The sequence below is a fragment of the Panthera onca genome, chromosome B1 (genome assembly GCF_046562875.1).
Source record: "Panthera onca isolate mPanOnc1 chromosome B1, mPanOnc1 haplotype 2, whole genome shotgun sequence".
Lineage (NCBI taxonomy): Eukaryota > Metazoa > Chordata > Mammalia > Carnivora > Felidae > Panthera > Panthera onca.
Genome location: NC_138342.1, coordinates 100470297 through 100478151, shown reverse-complemented (window position 1 = coordinate 100478151; position 7855 = coordinate 100470297).

Here is a 7855-nt window from a genome sequence, read left to right as displayed (position 1 = left end):
TGAGGGTTGATGGGGGGGTGGGAGGGAGAGGAGGGTGGGTGATGGGTATTGAGGAGGGCACATTTTGGATGAGAACTGGGTGTTGTATGGAAACCAATTTGACAATAAATTTCATATTTAAAAAAGCCAATAACCCAATAAATAAATAAATAAATAAATAAACATTAAAAAAAAAAAAAGAAATGGAAAGGATCTTAGAGATTACTTTGTTAAAGTCTCTCATTGTACAGATGAGAAAACTTAAGCTCAGGGAAGTAAAGTTACACAAGCTCACGCTAGATGCTGGTAGAACCAGAACCGAAACCCAATTCCTAAACACTTGGAATTGGCCTGGTGTGAAATATTTTCCCTGAAATATTCTGAGGTTTCATAAGAGATAGTACTCTTTTGTTTCTTAAAGTGCAATGAAATTTCTTCTAAATTCAAGTATGGTGATAAATATACTTGGCATCTTTGTACCCTTTTGAAAGACAAGGGAAGGGGCATATAAGAAGGAAGTCAAGAGCATTCCATAAGATTTTCCTTTTCTGAATTGTGGTATCTATGCTAGTACTCTGACTTTATGAAAAACACTAAGATGTTTGGAAATTTACCAAATTTATTTTCTCACCCCAGGGAGAAATCCAAGCCATGTATACACACACACACACACACACACACACACACACACACATACACACACACACCACACACACACACACACTTTATATCTTGGACTGACTGTGTTTAAAGTAGTTCTTAAAGAAATACAATAGTAGAATAACATTGTGTCTTTTGCTCATAGCATATTGGCTGAAGCACTGAACCCAAAGGAAGTTGCCCTGGAGAACACTTTTCTTTGTAAAGATGACAAAAATATTCAGGGCACCGGTGTTTTCAAGTTGAACTTCCTTATTGAAATTCACTTCACAGTCAAAAGAAAAAAGGGAAATAAAACATTTTTTAATAGAGTAATAAAAATTGTTGGAAAATATTCAGTGATAGAAATACTTCAAAGAATTATAGGTATATCTAAAACAGAAATTTCTAATTCTCAACTATTATTGTTCTTGAGTCTTTCATTCTCTTATCTCTAAAACAAGCCCTAAAACTGAAAGTGTGCTGGGGAAAAACAAACAATCTAACTCTTGGCAAATAATATCCCAGGAATGTATGTTAAAGACTTTGTACATTTTAAAATCAAAGTTTTCTGATTAAATTGTTTTCTACACGTTTGTTCTATTACTGTTTCAAATTCTTTTAATTCTGAATAACTCTCTTTATCTAATTAGAATACCTCTCTTTATCAAATTAGTATAATAGTTTTAATATGACAAAGAGAAGTCATTTCAGTTGTCAAAAACTGTGCTGACATTTCAGTTTCAAACGGCAGCTAGCAAGAAGTAGAACTGTAGGTCTCAAACACTGTGGACTGCAGCGGAGAGAAAGCAGTATATTTTACACTATGATTCAGTTCACATGGATATATAGAAAACAAAACCAGTAGGTTTTTTTTTAATATATCTTGATAATAATAATAGTTTTTATTTATTTATTTATTTTTTATTTTTTTAAATTTACATCCAAATTAGTTAGCATACAGTGCAACAATGATTTCAGGAGTAGATTCCTTAGTGTCCCTTACCCATTTAGCCCATCCCCCCTCCCACAACCCCTCCAGTAACCCTCAGTTTGTTCTCCATATTTAAGAGTCTCTTATGTTTTGTCCCCCTCCCTGTTTTTATATTCTTTTTGTTTCCCTTCCCTTATGTTCATCTGTTTTGTCTCTTAAAGTCCTCATATGAGTGAAGTCATATGATATTTGTCTTCCTCTGACTGACTAATTTCACTTAGCATAATACCCTCCAATTCCATCCACGTAGTTGCAAATGGCAAGATTTCATTCTTTTTGATTGCCAAGTAATACTCCATTTTATATATATACCACATCTTCTTTATCCATTCATCCATCAATGGACATTTGGGCTCTTTCCATACTTTGGCTATTGTTGATAGTGCTGCTATAAACATGGGGGTGCATGTGTCCCTTCAAAACAGCACACCTGTATCCCTTGGATAAATGCCTAGTAGTGCAATTGTTGGGTCGTAGGGTAGTTCTATTTTTAGTTTTTTGAGGAACCTCCATACTGTTTTCCAGAGTAGTTGCACCAGCTTGTATTCCCACCAACAATGCAAAAGAGATCCTCTTTCTCTGCATCCTTGCCAATATCTGTTGTTGCCTAAAACCAGTAATCTTTTAAAACAAGATTATTACTATGAGTGACGCACTCTGATATTTTATTCTCTTCTATTTCATTTGAAAAGCTTCTGATCATAACCAACTAAATTGATTCCCAGACAGCCTAACAGACACAACTATAGTTTGAAAGCTGTAACCAAGAGGGCTTTAGTAGAAGGAACAGTTTATTCTTCAATATAGTGTGGAAATTTACTCCCATCTGGTTAGAACAAACATTCATTTTTGTTTGATATTACCACATCAACAATTTTTCACTGATTAAAAACTTCCTAACATTGTAAAAAGGCCGTTACTCTTTGGCTCCACATTTTACTAACATTACCCCTATTCACAGTTTTAATTCTCTGTGGTTAATAAATGAAATGTACAAATTATATAAGGCTGTATCTATATAGTTATAGATCAACATGAAATTATTTACAGTATGCTGCCAGAAGGTGTGTGGATGATGTCTATGGATTGTATTCTTAACTGAGATAGTAGAGAGAATATGATAGTGGAAGGAACGTGAGATCAGAAGCAGGATTCTTGGGTCCAAATTTTATTTATTTATTTGTTTGTTTGTTTGTTTGTTTGTTTTAAATAAATTCATTTTTTAATGTTTTTATTTATTTTTGAGAGAGAGATAGTGGGGGAGGGGAAGAGAGAGAGGGAGACAGAGGATCCGAAATGGGCCCTTCACTGACAGTAGAGAGCCCAATGCAGGGGCTTTAACTCACAAACCATGAGATCATGACCTGAGCCGAAACTGGACGCTTAACTGACTGAGCCACCCAGGCGCCACTTGGGTCCTAATTTTAGATGTGCAATGTGAGATTGGGCTAGTTTCTTAACTTCTCTGATCTAAGTTTCCATTCTGTAAATGAGGGAATTGATCTAGAATATTTTAAGACAGTGTCTAAAGTTCTTTGATGGTTGTTTATTTAAACCAAAGAGTGTTTTATTATGCTATTAACATAGAACTAGTGGATTAAATTTGGCAAAATAACAACTTGTTCATTGCTTATTCTTATTATTGTATCTAAAATATTAATATTCCTTTGCTATGCTAACAAGAGAACACAAGTAAATATCAAGATATGGAATTATACAAATGGCATAGTCTAATACATTCCGATAATTATGATCATTAATCATAATTGATACATTTATACATATATGCATCTGAAAATGTGATAATTTTTCTGTGTTGCTACACGTGTTAGTGTGTTTGGACTACTATAACAGAATATCATAGACTGGGTAGTTCATAAACAACAGAAATTTATCTTTCAAGTTGTGGAAAATGGGAAATCCAAGATCAAGATGCCAGTAGATTCAGTGTCTGGTAAGAACCCGCTTCCTGATTCACAGATGGCTGTCTTCTCACTATGTACTTACACAGGGGAAGAGGTGAGGGAGCTCTCTGGGGTCTCTTTTATAAGGGCACTAATCCCATTCATGAGAGCTCCACTCTTAAGATGATCCAATCACCTGCCAAAGACCCTACCTCCCAATACCATCACAATGAGGGTTAGGATATTAGCATATGAATTTTAAAGGAGACACTTACATTCAGTCTATACCTTAATAGGTTTGTAAGTTTATGTTAAGTTTGGTGTGTTTTTATTATTTTGATCAGTTTGTAAGAAAACTGTAATCATATACTGTGTTCACATCTCTTTCTATATATCATAAGTAAAGAATATTTTTCTTAAATAAATGTGGCCCATGTTCACATTTGACTCTATGTTCCAAAGTAAGTGCTGAGCCTGGAGTGCTGTATGGCCCAGAACAGAGTTTTGCTGAGGAGGCCTGGGACCTAAGGCAAATCAGCTATGTTGTAGAGTCTTCATTAGTCCCAATTTTTCACATAGGTGGAATTAAGGTAAAATAGATATTAAAAAGTGACTTTTAAAATTAAGCTTGACAGTGGAAATTGGAAAGTATTCCTGCTTGCTTTTTCAAGGTAAGGTGGAAAAGAAGAAAAGGTTATTTCAGGTAGATTGAATTGAGGTGAATTTTTCATTATTTTAGCATCAGCTCATAGGGGAATTAACTCCTTCCCCTATTTATGACCTCCAGATGCCTAATTTCTTTGAGCAAGACAGACTGTCTCAGCCCCCAAAGGGACTTGGGAGTGATTATTTTTATTAATTATATTCTAGAGATAATTGTGCCAAAACATTAGAATCCAGGGGCAATATGGCTTTTTTTTTTTTTTTTAAATTCTGTTTTTATTTTTAGGTAATCTCTACACCCAACATGGGGCTAGAACTCAGAACGGTGAGATCGAGTTGCAGGCTCCACCAACTGAGCCAGCCAGGTGCCCCAAGGGCAATATGCTTCTTTCTTTGAATATTCCAAACAAGAATTTAAATGAAAAACTCATTTTAGTTGGGGGCGGGCGGGGTGGGGGGGGAGGAAGGGTTATGTAGCCATCAGATCCATGGGAACTCCTTTTTGATTACATAATATGTTTTCTGAAGAGGTAAGAAAGTATCCACCATATTGATATTTAAAAATTAATAATAGGCAACCTGGGGCCATAGTGAGGCTTTGCTGCCTGGGATGAGGACCTTTCTCCCTCTTTTTTCAGCAAATTTGCTGGTCCCAGCTATCAGCTTACCCCCCACCCTGAGTGGGAGTGCAGCACAGAGCAGTCTCAAGATTCTACCAAGAACATTTTGCCATGATTGAATAGGAATCCCAGATAAAAATGTAAACCATCGACCTGTTCACTCTGATATCCCTGAAAATGAATCACCATTGAAGCAAAAGCTAAGAGAATTAAGACAAGAAACAGAAGGATGGAACCAAAAGTTCTGGGCAAACCAAAATCTGACTTTTCATAAGAAAAAAAGAACTTGTTCACTCAAGACTAAAAGCTTAAAGCCTGGGAACTGAAGCAGAATCGGGTCAAACAGCGACATTGAATGAGAGAGAAATGGCTGACTTTTACAGGAATTTTTAAGTAAAAATTTTCAGAAGCACATGTATTATAACTGAGACTGGTACAGCCCAATTTTGCCATCACCTTCTTCATGGGGAAAATAGCCCTGGAGGTGATTTGGAACAAGCTTAGATTGAAATAAAAAAGAAGACCAGAGCCTACCCTGACCCACCCATCCAGTGTCCGAGTTTCCACAAGAAGCAGCTGGTTTAGGAACTCACATTATGAGGGTTCTAAAAACCTGTAAGTGATCTGTGAAAACCTGTAACCCCCACACTTTCGTCAAGCAGGCCCTGTGTCTTATGTCAGTGAAGGGTGGGCTGGGAGAAAGTGGGTCCTGGTGAGCCGTGGGCCTTCTGGCTGTGTGCTGACTGTGAATTCCAAGCTGCCTCTTGGTTACGGATGTGATATTAAATAGAGCCCAAGCACTGTGAAAAAAAAATCTTAATTGACATACAAAATATGTGAAGGATCACAGGAAATAAGACTACTCTATCAAGATCCTAAAAAAAACTATCTCATCTGCAATTTTGAGTCTAGAGAATTGAGCTAAAGCTCATGCTTATCTTAAAAAGTAGTCAGGCCTATTTACTGTTTCTGACTATGTCTATATTTAATAAATTCCTTATTTCAACATATATTAGTTCCAAATCAGAGCCTACTCTATTTATCCCAAAGAAGTTTCAATGTAACCTCTAATCTAACTTAGTTCTAAATGCCTTTGATTTCTTAATGCATGATGTTGATAAATTTTTATATTCATAACAATAGCTAACATTTATTGAGCACTTACTGTGTATGTGGTAGTATACTTTATAATGCATTTATTTTAATATAGATTCTAATATTATCCCCATAATTCAGAAACATTTATTCATTTAACAAATTTTTATTGTTCTGTACTACTCACCAGGCATAGAGGGTAGAGCAGTTAAAAAAAAAAAAGGAAAGTCTCTGCCCTTGGAGAACTTTCATTCTGGTGAACGAGATAAACAGTAAAGGAACAAATACATATATTATATGTGGTGGCCATAAGAACGCTCCTTGCAGATCTCCAACAACATTACTGACCAAGGGTTCCAGTTCTGGTGCACTGCAACCCCCATCACTACATTTGTGCCTAGGCTGCTTTCCATGGTCGGCTGCCAGCCAATGACTGACTGTCACAGTGACACTAAAGTGGAACTGTTTCAGGGAAACACAGGGCCTCTCTTGCAGGTGACTTTGACTCCAGGATCTTCCAACAGCTTTGCTGCATCTTCCCTAGACTGTATGGCAGTGTGGGGCAAGTCCATGCACTTCCATTTGAAGTCTCTTGGCTCTCCCAGCCTGCTAGACTCCTTCCCCTTCTTCACTCTTTTTTTTTTTTTTTAAGTTTATTTATTTATTTTTGAGAAAAAGAGAGAGAGAGAGTGCAAGCAGGGGAGGGGCACAAGAGAGAGGGAGAGAGAATCTCAAGTAGGCTTAACACTCAGTGCAGAGCCTGATACAGGGCTCAATCCCATGACCTGAGCCAATGAGTCTGAGGCTTAACTGCCTGAGCCATCAAGGTGCCCCTGCCATTTTCACTTTTGAGGGCATTTTCCCATTAAATTCTTTCAGATATAACCCCATCTTGGCATCTGCTTTTCTGAGGCCCCAGACTAACATGTTATGTTAGGGGGTAACAAGTGCTATTAGAAAAAATAAAATAATAAGGGTTAGAAATAGATGCTCTTAAATAAGGATGGCAAGGGAAGGTCTCAGGCAGAGAGGTTGCACTTCAACACATAAAGAATTGGGGAAAACTGATGCACAGAGTGAAGTAAATTGCTTGAGATGACATCACTGATTGGTGGTAGATCAGTAGATAGCTAGCACCTTCAAACAACTGCTTTTGTATGTTATTTGTAGGTAAGTGATGATAAAGAAAGTGTAATGGGAGCATCAGTTTAGATGACATTTCACATTACACAATTGGTACATGCAGAATCAGAATCTACTTCCAAAGATATGAGGAAAATCCTGCAGAAACCACAGCATAACACAATTAATTCCTGTACAGGCTAGCCCATATTTCCTTTCATCCTGCTTCATTCTGGTGTTCCCATTTTGCCCTGTTCCTTTGTATTTATTTTGCTAGTGCTGTAACTTCTATACTAGTTTTTTCAATCAACAGTTTTAAAATAGGGTATGACATTGAGTTTATCTTTTTTCCTTCTTTTTCCGGTCTTGTTTCCTGAAACATCTCCATCTCCTTCAGTGCCTAAGTTGGCACTGAAATGTGTTTCAAAATATAACACAAGTTAGAAAAATAAGCACATCCTTTTTGGATCTTAGCTATATAACATCTTAAAATTAGCATATTCCCCCTTTTTGCCCATATGGGCCAAATCTTCCTATTGATGTCACATTATATTGAGAAAGCGGAAGAACTTTCTATTCTAGGTTAAAATCTAGCCCTTCCATCTAAGGAATTCTAAGAGACACACCCTTTTATTTATCTAATAACACTCCAGCTTAAGCCAGGGAAATCTTGACACAGTTTTACTTACTTTTTTCTTAGTTTTTGAAAGTTTAACTTTTTTATGTATTATAATTTTCTAAATATTCTTTGATATATTTATGAAGTGCCCTGATCAGTTAGTTCAGAATCGATTCCCCTTGCTTGCTCTTTCGGCAAAAGCTGGCACTCTTCCATCTTT